Source organism: Varroa jacobsoni, unplaced genomic scaffold (assembly GCF_002532875.2).
Source record: "Varroa jacobsoni isolate VJ856 unplaced genomic scaffold, vjacob_1.0 scaffold_1078, whole genome shotgun sequence".
In the NCBI taxonomy this organism is placed as follows: Eukaryota; Metazoa; Arthropoda; class Arachnida; order Mesostigmata; family Varroidae; genus Varroa; species Varroa jacobsoni.
Genome location: NW_019213980.1, coordinates 3,514 through 23,421, shown reverse-complemented (window position 1 = coordinate 23,421; position 19,908 = coordinate 3,514). Strand labels below are relative to the sequence as shown.

The 19,908-nt window shown below is 43.2% G+C and overlaps 2 long non-coding RNA genes across 4 annotated transcripts in view; one reads left to right on the top strand and one right to left on the bottom strand.

Annotated features, from left to right (window-relative positions):
* Positions 1 to 13,504, top strand: part of LOC111266385 (uncharacterized) — a 15,129-nt gene extending 1,625 nt beyond the window's left edge. Inside the window, exon 3 of the long non-coding RNA XR_002684058.2 lies at positions 11,477 to 13,504. This is a non-coding gene — a long non-coding RNA (uncharacterized LOC111266385). The remainder of the gene's footprint in view (positions 1 to 11,476) is intronic.
* Positions 13,505 to 14,143: 639 nt separating this feature from the next.
* On the bottom strand, positions 14,144 to 19,374 carry LOC111266386 (uncharacterized). 3 transcript variants are annotated; one of them, XR_015313417.1, is made up of 5 exons: positions 18,558 to 19,374; positions 16,988 to 17,194; positions 16,315 to 16,442; positions 14,884 to 15,008; positions 14,144 to 14,720 (listed from the first exon to the last, which is right to left on the bottom strand). It is a non-coding gene; the product is annotated as an uncharacterized LOC111266386 (long non-coding RNA). The 3 variants fall into 3 exon arrangements; XR_015313418.1 differs by having other exon boundaries at positions 16,119 to 16,442; positions 16,988 to 19,374; XR_002684059.2 differs by having other exon boundaries at positions 16,988 to 19,374.
* Positions 19,375 to 19,908: the final 534 nt, after the last annotated feature.

Here is a 19,908-nt window from a genome sequence, read left to right as displayed (position 1 = left end):
TATATATATATATATATAGAATAACTAAACGCTACCCGTAGGCAATACGTTTCATCGCGCAGATCTTGTGCGAATTCTGTAAAATCTAGAGAGTTCAGCCAGCGCTGTATTCACTTCCAACCGCTGTTGCTACTGCGGCTGTGTCACCTTTCGTACGCAGCTACACGACGGTGTTATTCTAAATCATCATTTTCCTTATTGGCAACGGCGGCGCCGGTGGCGGTCGTTCACTGCTACAAAACGGACCAACTGCTTTTTCGGAGCGAAGGACTTTGGGTTCTATAAAAATATACCACTGCCAGTGTTCCTATTAAAAGTATAGAAGGGAAAACGGGCCTTCGCTGCAGTAGGTACCTGCGCCTGTGTCACTGCATTAGGCTCGTGTCCACCACGCTGCCGTCCCGAAGACACAAGCTAACTCATTTTTATGGAAAATGCGCAAGAATACTATCCCTTAAAAAGTTGGCTGGCAAATACTTTATAACAATCTTTCCGGTTCATGCTATCGTCGAGCCCGTTGAAGCCCCTTCGTGCAATAGGAAAATCTTCGAACATGGCTTAAAACTGAATCTGCAGACAGGAGTAAGCTCCAGTGCTCCTCGATTCCGTCGGGCCAAAATAAAGCCACACTGGCCACTGTGCGAAAGGCACCTAGCAACAATACAAATCGTCAGCGCGCGAAAAACATCTCCCCTCTTCTAGAGTGGCTGATTTGTAATCTTCTCCATTGCTGCTTATCAAGCTTGACAAACACCTATTAGACAAATAAGTTTTATTATTTAGCGTTGTGGCAAGGCCTCTGTAGAACTATAGTAATATAATAAAACAGCAGTTTTCTGCTACAAACATTGATCCGCGACTTTTTCTATAGGGTGCGTCCTTACGGCTGCGCCGGTGAGACGGTCTACACATGAAACATGCAGGGGAGGCAAAATTACCTTTATGCTAAGTAAATATTAATTGACTCAGCAAATTGATAAGAGCTCTTTACAGTACCTTTTATGCGCTTTATCCTGGCGCTGTCCTGGAAAGATTGCAACTTCTCCCTAAAACACTAGATTAGGCGTTGCAGTCCATTAACGCCTTTAAGGCTACTGTTATAAAACGACTGTCAAATAACGCGACAGTATCTCCGGTAATGTTTTATCAAAGGGAAAATTAACGTTATACCATTTCGGATATTAGTATTTTCGCAACTCCAACTAAGTAAAATATGGTCTCCTGTTCACTCGTTTCGATACCAGATTCTGCCAGATTCTGTATAGAAATTAGTATAGTAATTTGCTAACTTTTTTCTATCACTTTGAGTGAGGATAAGATCCTCCCTCTATATTGGATAAACAGTCGAGTGCTTTAACCGACACAAGGATAAGAGACCTTCTCATTAGTATTCCCCTACTAATAGAAAATGTATACTTGTTACACGGGTTTTCTGTCTGACCGTCTGGCCTGAGTAGCATTCCGTGTACAGCAGAAGCTCGAAATTGTTCTGCGCTCGATTTGCGTTGTCTAAGGAGCATGGCACACGACCCGCTTAGTTCAGACGCGGTATTCGCAGCCTGCATTGAAGGCAAACGCTATACAAGCAAAACAGTATATGTAATATTGCCTTTTTTCTTTTCTTTAGCTTGCGAGTCGAGACGATTGGATCAACCTAATTGACGGCACGCGTTAAGTAACGTGTTGTATGAATGTATGTACATCTGTATAGTGTTCCGCACTCGAAAGAGGCCAAATGAATACCAAAAACAACATTAGACAAACCATATCTATGTCGATGTAGATTGCCGCTACCTTCTCTGCGTCTTGAACATAGCTCCCTGTACCCTTACAGACATAGACAAACTTCCGGAGAGTAAAGGTGCGATATATTTTACGATAGGGAAAGAGTCGTAGGACCGTAATACTTCGCAGGAGAAGTTGTTAGCTATTGCCTTCAACTCTGCTGCCGACCTATAGGCTGAACCTGCTAAACCGATAGGTCACTATTTATCTAACAGGAAGTGTAGAACTTCTGCATATGGCTATTATTAATCTGTATATCGTCTTAATATTTCATATCACATAATTTGCTAATTGATAGATAGATAGATATAGAAAAAAGGATGCTTTTTTTCCTAGCACTAAGTGCACAATCCAGGAAATCCTGCACAATTCGAAGGCAGATACACTTCAGTATCTGATTTCATCGATGTAGATTAAGTTACTACTTATTTATCCCTCTATTTGTCATACAACATTTACTGTAAAGAAATAGTTATTAAAAATTTTTGAAGAGAATGATGATTATTTACGAAAAAATATTCCCGTAATCAATGCTGAATGCTAGACGTGTCAGGCAATGCCGAATGACTTAAATACTGAGCTTCTCAGAACGTTTCATTCAATTGCGACGAAGACACTTATTAATTCAAGGCAAGTCTGATATAGGGTCCGATTGGCTATCGATCAGATGATCGGCAAATAGAACATCCATAAGAAGTGAAATATCGACAGTGCCAAACGTCGGTTCTATGCTACCACGCGGCTTTCCTACGGAAAAAAAACCTTGTTCCATCAGTGTTTGTGTGTACGGATAATACTCTACACTGTGCATTATACATAGACATGACGTGAACTCTACCGGCAGTCGGTAAAAATACTATTTCAAAGCTCATATTTTACTATATTTCCGTATCTCAATACTTTTTCATTGTTTATTCTATAGCACTTCCGTACACAGTTGTTTTTTGAGCTCATTGGTCAGCTTATGTGTTCTGCTATGCATTGAATAACATCTATTTGCCACATGTACTACTGATAACGCAAAACGACATAGCTTTTAATGCCAGCTATAGTTGAGGAGAGGTGCGCGATCCAACGAAGAACTTGCTACCTACATAGAGACGCGTGTCGTACACTTTTCTACCACCCGAAAATCCACGTCTTGCCTTTGTTTGTACTTGGCGGTATGGCATTCACTAGTGATGCAGCTGCTGATGCTGTTTTAAAAGCACGCGTCCGTTGGTAACGTTACCTATGGTCGATGACGCCGATGCTGTTGACCTGCCGGTACGACTGCAATTGCATACAACACAATGAACGTCAGCCACCATTACTACATCTAGTAGCAGCGTTCACACCTTCGACACGGTTACTATTGCTCTGGGGCCATCGATCTTTTTCCCTCAGCGTCAAATGCGGCGGATACCATGGACGGATCAGCGCCAGGCGGACAAGCCTCAACGTGGTCCGTTCCCACAGAGGCTACGGCCGATCATGATGGTGACGCTAGTGATGATTATTATGGTGGTCGTGGTGATGGCGTCGATGATGATGGTACCGGTGATGGTGATGATGATGCCGCCAGCATCCGTAGCGGCCGCCGCCGGTACCGTATCTGGCAACGGCTTGAGCTATTGCTGGTTTTTCTACAAGCGCTTTACCGTGCGTTTCTCAAATAACGATTCTGTTCGTTTGCGGTGATTCATTCCACACAACAACCCATTCGTTCGTTGCTTCGTACGAACAACCCGTGCTCGTCCGGACTGCTGGCCGTTCCGTCAGTCATCGCTTGCTGCTTGAGCTCGCTGCTTGGTACTTATCTGGCTGATGCCACGGACGATGTTATTTGTATGTTCCATCTGACCTGGCAAAATGTTTATTCTGTGCGGTGTGGCCAACGGCTGACGGATCGAACAGGCAGGCAGGCAGGCAGAGAGCCATCCAACTAGAAAGGCTGCCAGCGAGGAAGCAACGGTAGAGGCATCGCTCAGCAATCTGTCGAAAGGCCGTAGCCACGACTGCCAGTGAATACTATTACGTAGAGCAGCAGTACTCGAGCGAGCATCCGCCAAGAATTGAACGGGTGGCCGCCACTGGTGCCGATTAAGCCGGCGCCACCGCCAATGCTGGCAACGATAGCAACAACACCAGCTGGTGTAGTATTTAGCTAAAGGCATCAATTCGACTTGCTTCGTCGTGCGCATTCGTGCGTCTACGTGAACGTATGTATATATACGTGTGTCTGGGCATGTATTGTTTGAGCTTGTTGTTACGTCCGTACTGTTCTTTCATAGCGCTGCTATCATATGATTGTTATTATATTCGTAGGATGACTAGCGTGCGGCCGGCCACAGCAGAATCGCTAGCGGCTGTAGAATTGTTGTTGTTAAGTGCTGCTGCTGCCACTGCCAGCGATCTTGTTGTGGGCGCCAACAACTCTGAGGACCGAGACTGGCGCGACTAGAAACTGCTGTTGTTACTGGAAATGAAGCCAAGAGATAGGTACCTTCGGACTGCAAGGCCACCGGTAGGGTTACACTCAATGAAGGAAGATGTGCCTTATTTGCTTGCTGTTCGTATCAGACTGATTGACTGGCTGTTATCATTAGGCTAGATGGGTAAATAAGAGAGTCAGGATGCAACGGCCAAAAGCAAGAAAGAAGCGACATAGCTGGGTCTTTATAACGATGGGTGGAAGACAGAAGAGTCGTAGCAGTAGCAAATATGTAGGTTAATCGCGCCTGCCATGAACAAGTAGTAAGCCATTTTATATAGAAGAATGATGAGGAAAAAGCTACAATTAGAGGGACTCGGAGAAAGACAGATAGCCATAAGTAAACTTGCAAATCAGGACGATTTGCAGGACAAGTCCACAAACAAAATCCCTTCCGGAAGTCCGACACTAAAAAAAAGCGTAAAAATCTCCCCACTATACGGTTAGTTCATTGTGCAGAATCAATGCATTCTATGTTGATTGTAGATCGAACACTTTCTGATGAAATAAGATGGTACACAAGTATTTATCTTAGTCGTAGCATACGTTGATTTCACTTGGGTATTGTAGAGGCCACCAAAAAGTTTTAATCACATCGATTTCGAACCCGGTAGGCTGATATTCTTCTATGCTAAGCCACAGATTCGACCAAACTCGCATAAATGGTATTATTTAAATGCAAAATAACGTTGCTGTGACTTTTGTTCGTTCTAGTCTCCTGTAGAAACGTACCTTGGTTGAACAAGGTCTTCACGCTCACCACAGATTTATCCGTGTTATGTCGCTCGGTTTCTTCCCAAAGACATGCGGTTTCACTTATAAAGACTCACTCGCTTGCTAATTTTTTTCACTCATTCAACAGCGCGTATTCTTTGGTGTTTTTTTTTTTTTAGCTGAAACTCGACAGCGTTTTGTTCTCTCTTTGTCCGCTATTATGTTTATTGCTTGCATGCTCGCTTTCATCAGCTTCTGGGTTGCCGTCCAATATCGCTTTTAGGCATTTTATGAGACGGCTGACTAGCTCCCAGCACGAAACGAAGTGTATCTCTTCCCGGGTTCGAACCTAGATCACAGCGCTTTCGTCAGCTTATGCGCGCTAAACTAGCCCAGCTTTTTCCGCACTTTTTTAGCTCTGTGCCTGTAGACTTCCCGTTCCGAGGAAAAAATCGAGTCACCTGCATAAAGTGTATATGTACTGAGTGACAGAAAAAGAGAGAGCTAGAAAGACCAGGATAACGGGACCAAAAAGGACACAACCGGCTCGCAGCAGCCACTGACACCGAGCATGGCGGCTTCCTGCTGGTAGCGCGCACAGGTACCCGCTATACCGGCTTCTCGCTACCTGATGCCATCTGATTTGAAACTCGATCGTCACAGGGCACTTGATTGAAATTAGAAACCATCCTAATGGCGGTGCACTCCTATTTCTATACTATGGTAGCGACAGGAGTAGCAGCTAACCGATGGAAGCTGTTGCCATCTTCTTTACAATGTCGTCGTCTTCGATTTGCGATTGAGTACTTTGCAAGTAGACAGCAGGGAAGAAAACTTACTGGCTCCTGCTTTTCTCCTGCCATTTCGCACTTAATCGGCTCCCGTCTTCGAAGAAAACTTCTCCTGGTCCCTCACCAAGAGATTCTACCTACTGGTTATAGCGCACACTATTCTACAAACTATAAGAGTATTCTTGCCATACAGGTTTAATATCTTGATACTCGGGTCTCATTGGTTTAGTCCCTGATGGTGTGGGTGAGCCATGAAAGCCTCTTCGACAGTCGTTGCCGACGAGGATCCAGAAGGGCCAGACTATGCATCGCTTACGAAGCATAGAAAGTACGAAAAATAGGGAAATTACAAGCGGTACTGAAATTGGAAAATATGCAGGCAAATCCCATAGGAATATTACAACATCTCTATTATTATGTTTATTGGTTTACGACAATGGGTGGAACGTTACAAGGTAAGAGGACACCCCCTAGTTACGGCGCCATAAAATTAAGCTGCTGCCTCAACAACGAGGTCGATGTGTCCGCAATGAGATGAACTTCCAGCATTACCGTCAATACCCCCATTACGTTCAATTAAAAGGTTTTAAGTGAGCCATTTGTACTAGTATTCAAAAATGTTACTTTTTATGTATGCCTATCTTGGTTCACCTTTGATTAAATCTCACAGATGCCTGAGAGAGCATGCTGACAATAATATTTACATAATCTTCACTGCTATGACCGGCGAACAATATGGCAAGATAATACAGGTGATATTAAGGTCTAATAGATTTGAAGGGAAGTCGTAAGGTGGCAAACTCGACTGACATATGGTCAATATATAGATCAAAATTGAGCGAAATACCATATCAATAATACTGTTTGATTTCACTGCGCCTACTTCTGTACAGCGTAAATATATCATATAATTGTCGTATTAATAAAAACTTCCTCGATAATGACTCGAACTACAACAGAACCGTTAGAGAATATACCTATATATCTAATTATACTGCAACTTATTACAATAGTCATATATAGGTCACTGTTTTACTTTACAGAGTTACAAAGCGATGGCCTCGTAAGCTGAGATTCGAGTGCACACCTTTTCGCCAAATGTGTTCTTTGCGTCATTCCTTGTTGTGTTAGGTAGTATCCACATAAATCCTTCCGTCTGACAAATTTCTTTTAGTACCGCAAGATGTTAGGGCAGGATCATTTGCCTGGCCGTCCTTATCGCCCCTGTTCTTTATTTGCTTTAAGCTGAATCACCCTCAAAGCCTAGGTGTATTAATATCACTCAATTACTTTCCTTTCAGCCACAATGGTAATAGAATGTTAAAGTTTGCCAAATCAACTTGGCTAAATTAAACTACGGTACCCATAGCTAATAGCAGCAAGGACATCATTTACTATCCGTCTCCTGCCTCCTGATCGGCGTTATGCCTATGTAGTAATCTACGTCAACACTGCCTTTCTTTGTGTAGCGCCATGTACTTACGGTAACAGCGTCTGCTGATATACGTAGGTGCGATGACTAGCTACCTTCTTTTTGATCTACAAAATACTGAATCGCCCTTAAGTCTTTAAACATAATGCATACGTATGTAACCATGTACGGGCTTGCACGTTTGGGGTTCTTCGATATCTCGATTGGATCCTGCTTTCCACTTCCTGCAGTGCCACTTTCGGACATAAAGTCGACGGCCAAGTCCCTCCCCATTGCTTTGCTGTGCTAGCTAGTCACTTGGTATATAAGAGCAATTCGTCGGATAAGTTAGCTGGTAGCTATAGAAAGTTAACAGGAAGTTGTTTGTTCATTGCGTGCAAGCTAGATAATCGAATAACCGAGTAAGAAGTTAAGAGGGTAGGTAAGTAAGTGGTAAGTAAGGTAGAACTGAAGTTGGTAGAACGTTTGTTGCCTGATGGGTTGCCACTTATTGTTGTCAACTAGCTTCCACGCGGTAGCAGCGTTAGCCGCTGGCGCGTGGCGCTTTTGGTGCCGTTTGTCGTTGAGTAGGGAGTTAGGGGAGACAGGAGTGGCTATCTAGGCCAACCTGACTGTTCGCTTTGCAGCTGCTTCCGCTTCTGTGTCCGCTGTGGCGTCCGTTATTGACGGTGGCAGTTTGGAGATTATTTCAGGACAAGACCGGCTAGTTCGGAAATCATGGTGGTTGTACTGAATGAACTCTAAGTATCAACGGCAGCAGCATCCGCGGGGAAGGGGATCCGCTGAAGATAACATCAATATCAGCAACAAACGCAACTTTTCAGAATTTATGTGGATGACTATTCTCACGCGGTTCGTTTTTACCTTCATATTTGGCTCGCCAATCGTCGTCGCCACTACTTTTGCTACTGCAACTATGGTTTAGTGGACAGTATGCCAAGCAACGAAGAGCTAACCGCATTGACATAATGATAAATCCACTCCCCTACAGATGGTCACACGTGTCGGTAGCGAACGCAAAGCCACATATGCCATAGCTGAACGCAACTAAGATAAACCGCTCAGCGCCAGGCACTGATCGATCGAAGGGACTCATCGAAGCTATCAACAAACGTAATGAGTGTTACACGTTAGGTTCGCGGCTTGATACCCTATCTCACTTAAGCTGCGTTTAGAATGCTCAAAGGTACTATCTAAAATAGTCGTATCTGCATGAACGGGAAACAAAAGCTTAATTATTTCGTCAACCAATCAGTCTGGAACTCAATCTTGCTCTATTATCAGTTTTTCATTGATGGTAAACCAGATGTTTCAAGTAACGCACGGCTTTTGGCTGGTGGAGAACATCGGTTATTTTACTCGCAGACGAAATGTTGCATTTATAGAAACGGTACCAGATATAGCAGTCAAAGTACAATGCTTTACCTATTATAAATACGTTTACATGTACCCGACTAGAGTAGAACCGAAGATCTCCTAGTTGCGCGTCCCCGGCACTAGCTGCCTATTTTTTCATGATCAATGTAATTAACAATAAAGCGTTATGATCTTACTTTCCTACTTACCCTTTGCCTTAGATATCTGGTTTAGGTGTAAATATTGTAAGTTTAATTCATTAAAAAACAAAATAAATTCAATGTTTTTGTTCGAGCAAACGACTTTCAAAAGCGTATTTTTGGACGTCTCTGTCGTTCGACTCCTTCATTGCCCGTGCAATTACCATGCGTTTCTGTTCTGTATGTTCGATTGAACAAAATGCTTTAAAAATCTCCAATTGCCAACGGAAGAGGGGCCAATAACGCAGTGGCTGCTGGACGAGCGCGGCAGTGTGCGCCGTAGACGCTATCACTAATCGCTACTTAACCCAGAAGCGCTGAGAGTTCGGAACTCGTTGAGTCGACGTTTCTTACTCTCGAGGCCGGTTCACGCAAGCCGACACGAGCAGCAAGCAGCAATCAATGGTAAGTGTAGGACCTAAGATTGCTAATACCACCGCTGCCACCGGTAACGAAGTCAGTGGATGTTGAAGCTACACTTATCTCTGGTTCTTAGTATCTGTACGTTTTTCGGACTTCAAAAAGCTGCCCTGAATAAATAGGATGACATCTCAGCTTTTGCACTATTCTGCATTTGCCAAAAAAGAATTCGCTGTTGATTTGTACTTTTGTTCTTTGGATGTTTTCTCCTGATACGCTAATGCAGTCCTTTTTCTAGTTTACCAGTGCACGTTGCTACATGTTACAGCTATAGCCGGACAGATTAATCAATAACTTCATCTGAGCTGCACAACTGACGTACATAGTATTCCAAAGGAGTTTCGCACGATAGTCGCAAGCAGTTGATGTCACACTGAATGTTAACTTTCGACAAGTGTTCCGACCCAATAAAGCTGGGTAGAATTCTCTAGCATTTGTAACGCTCACAACCCTCATTTTTCTAGAAAGCTGTTTTTATGACTGCTAATGGCTTTTGAGCTTTTATGGACGTGCGTTCTCGCCATCTGTAAAGATCGAGGCTGATGGCTCAAGCTCTGTCGTATGACATGTATAGTTTGAGCCCGCGTCGAGTTTAGCTTGTGGAGATAACCCAGGAAGTCTCGCTAGACGTCTCAGGTAGCACCGGTAAGGCTCGATACAAAATTAAACGTAAACAAGGTCTTATATATATATTAGTACCGAAGGGACGCGACAGATTTCCTCGGTGAGCTGGGATCGAGCAACAGGGAGCAATGATGTTATAGCCTGCTTACCTAATACACGTTTTACGTTCGAACGAAATAAGCGGCGAGCATCCTGGTTCTAACAGTATTTATCCAACAATGATACTTCGACAATATAGTCATGCTGCTGTAGGTTCCTCTCGGAAACGTCAATGACGTCAACCTGTACTCAATAGATATCACGGTATATCTATAAATTGTCTAATCTCTATTCTATTGAACGCTCTCGCTCTTATACACATATAACCACACAAGCGTACGCCGTAAAAACAGAATTTACACAAGTATTACAGTCAACGGACCACAATTTTGCTGATGCCGTTCGCCTCTTGGCATATTTAATTGCTTAGAACAGAAACAGTGAAACTAGCTGGCTGACATCGAACTCGCTTGAACATATATCACCATAGTGGTGGTGGTGGTGGTGGTAAAACGAACGATCACAGTGTAGACGTGATAGTAGCTTGTTGATTTGAGTTTAGCTACCCTTCGTCCTCTTCTTTGCCCACCTGTAAAATTTACGTTTGTAATCTTTACGATTCTGTCTCCTACTATGTTGAGTGTTCAACTCATTTCTATTGCCGTAGACATTTTATAATTTTCAATTCTATATTTTAGCAGATTGACTAAAATTTTAGGTCCTGAAAAGCGAGCCTTACCTGCCTGTGTATAGCCGTATGTATCGGATGTGTATCTTTATTAAGTTATACTTATGTTGAACATCTGCCAGACACCCATGTGTGGTTGTGACTGTCCAATCGTAAGTTGGCAAATGATATCAAGATCTTTCGTAATGTTTGCCCACGTTGGCACTCTAGTTTAATTTGGGTAAACGACATTGCGATGGATCATTCAGCCTATATACTATTGATACGATCCAATGACGCAAATGCGCGTACAAAATATATTATCGGCCGTGACACTTCGACTCCATGTTGACTCCAAGGTGTATTGCCGTTACATTGCGTCATGGTCTATACGGGACAGGCGCGATTGGGCGTTATATAATCTTAAGGACATACATGCTCTCACTTTTGAACCGTGGATGAATGGACTAAAACGTATTTTTTTAATGCAACAAATCGGTTACCTATAACAGTGGACGCGTGGGGCTGTACTGATATAAGAATGTCGTATCCAGAGAATACATGCAATATATATAGGTATTTGTGTTTTGCACAAAAATTGCACCCTTCAATTCAATGGCAGAGCGGGCATGAGAAAAAAAAGAAACGACAGTTGGCCCGTATAAATATTTCGAGGAGTTGCTTAAAAACAAAGTTCTGCTTTCATCGACAACATCGCCTTCTACATTTATAAGCGCTAAATCGTGCAGTACGATAGCAGAAATAGCGACCGACGGGACGTTGATACTACTGATATAACAACGGGTCCATTCCGAGTAAAAAAGTAATGAATGATACGCCATTGACGTAATTTAGTAGTCTATTTGGTTCGTGCGTTCGTCGGTGTTTGCTCGAGCCGCTGTTGGTATTCCCGGTACAACGTTATTCAGTACGTGGTAGCGTGTTATTACTATTAAACTTTTTTCATTTTTCCAGGGTCATTTCACGAGTGAGGCACTCCGGCTGCGGCAGAACAGTCAGCTGGTCATTAATGGACGGCGGCAACGGAAGTCTACTGGTGGCAATTAGTCGAAGTCTTCGACTCGGATCGTGAAGCTGTTTCTCAAGCCGCCAGCGCGTCAACCGGCCCGATTTGCGTGATTGCTGGGCGCTGAACATAGCATCACCACGAGTAAAGTCAATTGAAGGTTACTTTAGTTCGATACGAGCTATTGGCTGGTAACGAGGGGCCTGCTAGGTTTTCAGATACATAAAACTAAAACTGGGTTATCGAGAAAGCAATCGGGGTTTTTCAGGACCGTCAAGAAAAAGAGTAAGAATTATTGAGGCAAATAAAGGAAAAGCAACGTAGTTTTATCCAGTAAAACGAAAACCATGACTGCAGAGTACCACGTTTGGAGCTAGAGTGGCACCACTGTGTAGCACACGTACGTGGTGCAACTACAGTGGCTAGATCTACTCCGGTGATAGTTTTCTTGCTCATACGAAGTCGGCACATAGTATAAATTGCGTATATGTGATGTTTTACGCTTGAGGTCAGAACCTGTAGTAAAGGACTCATATGAAAAATAGTTCTAACGGCAAGATCTGGATCTGGTCATCCATGGGCTGGGCAACAAGCCTTGAAAAATCGAAGTTCAGTTATTATTTCAAGTTCATTTCTAAATAGTTGATATGCTGTATATTACACCTAGATAATGTATACCAACTCCGGACTTCTCTAAACAGAAATGACGCATTTGATTCTTGAAGTATATTTTGCCCTCGTTTGCCCCACTTGGCTAAACCTTTTTCAAAAGATGTCACCTAAGATCGACCAATGGCCAAACCAGTGATTTCCTCTGGATTTTTCTCATATATGTTCTTTTCCTTGTTGTCCTTCCTCATTGAGGTTAAATTTCCTTTCCTTCCACTGAAATCATTTCTTCCTCTGATGCAATAACAGTAGCTTTAAACTGAATAAGCTAACAAAAATCGATGCCGTGTTCACCTGATTGTTTCTCAAGAAAATACATATGGTTTGTTGAGAAAGTATTGACTGTGAAGCCAACATTGAAGCAAACATTTTTCATATATGAAGATAACAATAATCACTAATAAAAATGATTAATGATCCGCTGCCATTTCTTCGACATTACCTTAATGCTATCATTGTAATTCTGTAGTTTCTAAACGGAAGTGATTTTTGCATCCTTCCGTTGAAATTAACAGAATTAGGGGAGCTTTGCAAGGACCAAAACAGACGACAGTATGATGGCGCAGGATCTGGGCTATACGGGATGAAAATTCCCCATGCAAGTTCTCTTAAGTTTTGCCAGCTAGCGTCATTGGGACGCTGGAAGACGACATCACCGGTTCTGCAGACCAGTTCCGGTCAATTTTTTATCAGTGACTTGTTGCAGTCTTATTGGTTATTGATATGCCCTGGATCATAGTTTTGATTAGAGAACAACAACCCATATGCACGATTCCTCTTCGACCCCACCAAACACATCATATTACCTCCTTTGGCGCCAGTCTCAGCTTTGCTACAGAATGTCGGGTGTATTTGTTATGTTTTTTTTATTTGCGCATTATTATTACATGTAATCCACCTCTGATGCCCCACAATAATGGACCGTTCGAGGAATGAATGGCTTGACTTCGTTACATTTCTATAGGGTTCCATAAATGAAAGTACGATCATGTTCGAAATGAATTCGCTTTCTTCAAATAAATTCAAAGTGTCAGAGCGCGGATATTTAGCCCCTTGGCACTATCATAGTGATTTACGTGTCGGTACTGCTCGATATTCCCAATACTTCATAAGCTCAATTTGTAACTGGCTAACCACTAGGAGAAGCGTCTCTTTCGTTGAAATTCTCAGAACAGAACTATTATTTGTATCGTTTCTTTTCAATAACGCACCTTGACCATGGGCAGGACAAATCTTTTTATGGACTCAGGCGGCATATGCGCCTTTACCGTAATGAAATCTTAAAATAAAATGCATTTTTACGGAAATTTCACTTATCTTTGAGACGCTATACCTTAGATTCGGAAAGAGGCATTCCAACAATTTTAGCACACCTACTACTGCCAGATGTGGGCTTTCCGGCGAGACCCATATTACCAGAGATAGCGAGCCATTCACCTAAAAAAACGGTCAACGCGTTTTTGACAACCCTATATATATATATATCTATCTATCGACACCGAACAGTTATTTTCTCACATCACATACGCGTCTCGTTCGTCGTGAAGTAAAGGAAGGTATTTACATGTATAGATATAAATCTGTGTGTGATCATCTAATGACTATTTTACTCCAATATAAACACGCTTCACCGACGGCTATGCATAACGCCCTCTATCGACAATGGAGCAAACAGAAAGAGCTTCATTACAAGTTGCTTGCTTGTGGTTAGTCCTCGTCAGGACGGGCATTGCCTCTGTCGGTTCTCCTGCCCGCTGTTAATACTAATCATTTAGTACTCAGTTGATCTTGATTTTAGTACCTTGTTCTATGAAAATTCGCATAATCGGTCAAAACGTAGCCAGTTGTGACGAATGCTTGTTCACTGGCATTGTGGTCTCTGTCACGACGAGCGCGTTCCCTATTATAAGGTGTACCTCTCCGAAACAATGAACACCCAAAAAGAATACTTTTTATAGGTAATATTGTTTTATTAAGAGTAGTAGTTTTGTTTACCGCTTCTTTTCTTTCTAATGTTAGGCTGTTACGCATCTTTCTCTTTGCTGCAGTCTGACCATTGTCACCGTCTAGCCGGTCCATGAAATTCTACCTCGAATTGAATTCAAACATTAAAGCCGATAGACTGCCCGTCTTTACCCTTTACCTAGGTCCAAAATTTAGTGAAACAATCCGAAGTTTGGCATATAGGATATAGTTGAGCCTACTGTTTAGGGGTCGTTTGATCAGTTAAAAAATGGCATCTTCAATTTGGAGAACGTACTGGCTCGACTTGTGGTGTCCAGAGACGATCATCATCCTGAGCCAGCTTCGAGAGTAATACAGAGTATGAAGTAGAGTTGTCGCGGTAGACGATATACATTTGTTCGGCTGCTTTGGCAGCTGCACTTCTGTAGCCTGAAACCTCGGAAGCGCCGCGAATTCGTTCGTACTTCAATCTACACATCTACTACTTTGAAGTCGGAACTCCAGAAAAAATTACGCGATTTAGTCAACGAACGAGCTCCTCAACGACACAACGCTCGACTGCAACGGACGATTATACAAAACGAAATTCGAAAAAAGACGCCACGAACAAAAGCGGCCATTAGCAGTTCAACACATTGTACAGGACCATATATACGTGTATATATATTTTCTTGTGACTATTGAGAAATAATAAAACTTTTAAGTGGCCCTATCTACGTACAGTGCCGCCGTCTGTCTTCACAACCTATTTGGCCGGCTTTATATAAACATCGACTCTGTTAGTCAGTCAGTCAGTCAGTCAGTCTGTCTGTCGCCAGACCGAGCAGGGGAGCCCGAGGCGAATCGCTGAAAAGCGCACAAAACAGCAATATCAGCAGTGATTGGCTTGACCTGTGTGAATAAAAAAAAATTAAAAAAGGAAATTAAGGCCTCTCACACTACTACTACTACTACTGCTGTTGCTACGACAGCGATCGTAACCAAGACAACATCCGAGCGCCACCCGAACAAGCGTTCGCGGGAGCGACCCAACGTAGTCGACCATCCTCCACTGGCTGCTGATGACCAACCGGCTATATGCGCATAGGTGATACGAAACAAAGTGATTGTCGATTATGCTTTTCTCTTCATTTGCTCGTCGTTTTTGATCTTTCTGTCTCCCTTTGGGTTGCTCGCTCGTCCTTTTTGCTTCCACTGTTCCCCCGCAGGCGTAGTTATGAAAGTACCTCAACCGCCGCCACTGAGCGTCTGTTCATATATTTGCGTCCATATTTCTATGCATGTTTGTGTGTCTGCGTGTGTCTCTGCCCGGAACGAGCTACACAGTCGGTGAGTCAGGCTGATCACACTGGCGACAACAGACGCGAACAGCTCTAATACTTCAAGCAGCAGTAGCGGTGGAGCAATTTATTTCAAGGCTTACAAAGCACCGACGGAAGCGGCGGCGGCGGCGGCAGCAACAGCGCCGTCGCCATCACTGCTAGCAACAAGAACAGGCATATACGTTGGCACTAATGATGCCATCATGGCCACCAGCATGGGCGGCAGTAGCGGCAGCGCCGTACCAGAGCAAGCCGATCCAGAGGCAGGGAGAGAATCAAGACACTGCCCGATTGCTCTACCATATGTATAGGGTGTAGAGTAGCAGTGCCCAGAAGTATATGAGATACTACTTATTTATTGGGGTTGACTAGCTCGCCGGCAGACTGCGCAGACAAAATAATAGCCATTGCTTATATACAATAAGATGACAGCGCACGATACAGTAAGGTAAAAAGTGAGAGAGAGACTTCCAGCAAGCGAAAATGATCGTATAACAACGTTTATCTAATTTAATAACCGGAAGTTTATTTTTGTGAATATATATATATTGTGACTATTTTCAGTCGTTGTTCTAGAGTGGGTTTCATGTTCACGTCTGATAGAATTGTTAGAGTCGTCTCAAAGTGAACTTACCTGCCAGAAACGCTGAGGACGGTTGTTGTGCATTTGGTAAAATATCTGGGTCAGCTACTGTTCTCTTTTGTAGTAATGATATGGTCGAGCTAATGACTAAACGTGTTTACATTTTTTAATACTGGAAGACATTTATCCTGTTTATGTGTCTATTGTATTTCCTTTACAATCCATCGCACACCTTTCGACGGATTACCTTCGTCACATGCGGTAGGCGGGCCGTACACCGGTCTCTGCTTCCAATCAATTTTTTCGGCTAGAATTTTAGCAGTTCCTAGCTTCGCCATCACCGATGCGCCAGGCAGTACAAGCCGATACAGGTTCCTCCATCATTTTGGGGTAAATGACATATTAAATTAGATCCTACTCCCATTATATGTATATGTATAAGATAACCTTATGTAGACACCATCAGTTATTTATCCTTATACCATCATATTAGAGCGCGGTCGTAGATAAGCCTTGTGCTTGTTTTACAATAACTAATCAAAAATAATGGTCGCAGATGAATCTATATTCAATTCGGGTTATACTTGCAGGACCTGAACCTACAGAATATGTCTCTAAAGAGATTTGTTCCGGCTGTATTTTTTGCAATATACTACTTCAAGGCGTTTATAAGGCCCTAGCCCATTAGATGCAACAGTTAGATGTACTGACACACAGTTTTAGATATTTTTGTTTATCTATCGTCGGATTGCGCGTGCCGAACTACACTGGTTTTGTACAAAACGATCATCTGCCTTTCTGTCTCTATATTGCCTAATCTGGGTTATTTTCTTCACCGCTGACCTTACGGCCCAGCTGTGTCATCACAATACAGTTAAGGTAGAAAACGCTAGTCTGTTAAGCCTAAGGTTGTTACCTACCTTTAGCAGGTTGGGTACGCGCATCGCTTTGCAAGGGTGTTACCTCTTTCAAGATATTTTCGTTCAAAGTTCTATTTATCCTCTATCATTCCAAGCCGGTCACAAGCTCCCTTAGGCCTTTTTATACCTAATTCCTACCTTTATCTCTATTGGAGTTCCTCGTAAAATGACGCGTAATTGAGTGATTAACGTCATAGCGATGGGTTCCTGCAATATAATGCCCGTAGTGAAATCTCTTTTTATGGAAAGAAGCTCTTTCGATATATTTAGACACGCCTGACACGTGCATATCAATTTAATATGTACTGTAATTTCTACAGCCCCAAAAAAGTCCGATGTAGCTAATGTGCGGTTTTTCGTCTTGAATGCCTAGATGAAACTTACCAAAGTTCATGAAGTAAAAGTTTATTTTACTTAACAGTAGTTTAACGGCATTTTGTTTCGCGAATTAGGTCAAGATGGCTTGACAATCGTTTCGCTAGGTAATCCATTGATGAACCTTGATAACAGTCGTAAGTCACAAACGAATCGGTATCTAATCTCTAGAAGCTGATACCTAGCCAGTCAAAAGCTGACTGGAGTAACTATGCTTAATCAATTCGCTCTCCGGCTGATTTTAATCTTGTTCTATGAAGATCACTTCCTCCTTGAAGACTTCATATTTCACGTATGTGTGTATTAGTACTTCCTCGAAACGTCTATCGGTACGCCACAATTCTCTAAACCGACGTCAACGAGCATCACACCGTGATGTCTGCTGGACCTATTCTTATTATCGCAGACTTTAGTACAGTAGAATTTCGCTTTTATACGATCATTTTACCTTAAGGTATACATCCGTTCACCGAGCCGTACGTGCTCCTTCTTCGCATTCGCGGCGTTCAAGAATAAACCTATATATCTCGTCCTACGTGTACACTCAAACGTAACATGTGCACGAATTCTATTATTATAATGTTGAGCAGATAGGGTTGGAAGGTTTCATTTTAGTTTCCCTCCCTTTTCCTTTCTCTATCACCCCAGCTTTCAATATATATGTTTTATCACTTGGAGATATTATATGCGTTGCTTGTTGGCAAAGGCCATCGAGTTGAAACGACCCGGGACCATGCTGGGCCCAACGATCGGTGAACTAGCCATCTACCAAACCTAATAAGTGTAATATTCATTTAGTGAATTCACGTCCATAGGCTCTCGTACAGCGACCCCGAACTACCGGCGAACTACCACCGGCTGTACTCGCATAGGCTATACACAAATCGCCCGTATGTTGCTTTTACACAACGTGTACATATCAAGCCGTACAACCGTGCTCTATGTGTCTAATAGCAGCTACCTGCCTTTTCGTTTGTCTGTGTATATATATGAGCGTTTGTATGTAGCCTTTTACCGTACATCTGTGAATATAATTATTAATTGTTGTGCTGTCATGCAATTTTCGTAATTGAGCGACATTATTGCCTTTCGTCGTCGGCCCCTCAGTCGTTTGTACCCCGCTCTATTTCCACTTCTGTGTTCCTCTTTGAGGGTAAAAATGTAAAGGTAAAAAAAAAGAGCGCTCAATACTGACATTCTGAGTGTGCAAGCGACTCCTGTACAGACAGCGACTGAACCTTCCGTCTGGATCTGAAAGAATGACAACAAAACGAAGACCACGGACACAGATGGTAAATGAGGTACCGACTTTTTTCTGGGGAGCAGGGGCTGCTCTCATGGCTCGTTGACGCTTGGGGGCTACAGTGTTGATGCAGCTACATATATAGTGCCTGCACTATCAGGTAGAGGCGAGGGGTGAAGCTTGCTTTAAAGTCTATGTATACCTGTAGTAGCTCATGGATACAAGCTGCTAGCCCGCTTGAGGTTTTTAGCCCAGTCCATAGCAATAACGGTACGGCATCGTAGATAATGCGGAGATAGACTAGCAGCCGTGCATAACATTCTATGTATACGCCGCGCTACGCATAGGGACGTACCTATGAACTGCGAAAAGAAAGTGCAAGTTACTCGTGTATTTGTACGTACCAAGTACTAGGCGTAGTGCAGACGTATTACACGAAACCGGAGGGAGAAGGCAAAAGAGTGAGGGAGAGAGAAAGAATAAAAGTAAAATACTACAAAAGTGAAACCGTAAGCTCCATTGACAATGTTCGGTGGAGGCAGCTGTCGGTGCCGTTACGTACTCATGCGCGCTTCAGCAACAGACGACAGCCCTCGTGGTAGTGTAGCTCTATTGGGCTCGTAAAGTGGCCCCGGGCTGTTTTTGCAGGCAACGCTATGTCTTGTGGCATATATGTCGGTGCGTACGGTTAACCACACAAATTCGTACTAATGGCGGCTGCTGCAGCTCGTAGTGATCATAGCGACGACAGCGACGACGATGAGGATGTTGTCCTTGTCGGTGGCGATAGTGATAATGATGACGGCACTGATGCAAATAACGGTCTCGTTTGCATGGTGCTGAGTAGTGGAAACGCGAAGCATAACCATACCACTCATCTCGTGGTACTTACAGACCGACAGATAAATGGACGACAAAGAAAAGGGCCAACGAGCGTACGCGATGTCCGCGTGTACATGAAATATGCACAGCAGCACAGCTACTCACTGTGCAGAACGCCTAGACCGGAAACCGCAATGCTGACGATGACTGCCTACCTGATGGCGACACCTATATGGCAACAACAGCGCTGCTTGTCTTCTGTCTATCCATCCATCTTATTTCACTGCCCGTACCATACCGAAGCAGCAGCAGCGGTGTTACCGATGAGATAACAGATCATTGGCGGAGATGGTCGCTAGGTCATTATTTCAAAAGACGAAGAGAAATGCTGCTTAAACGTGGGTCCCCTAAACAATCGCACAACACCGCCTACCCTATTCCTATGACAGTTGGCCATGCAAGACGTACGGCACGCATGCCC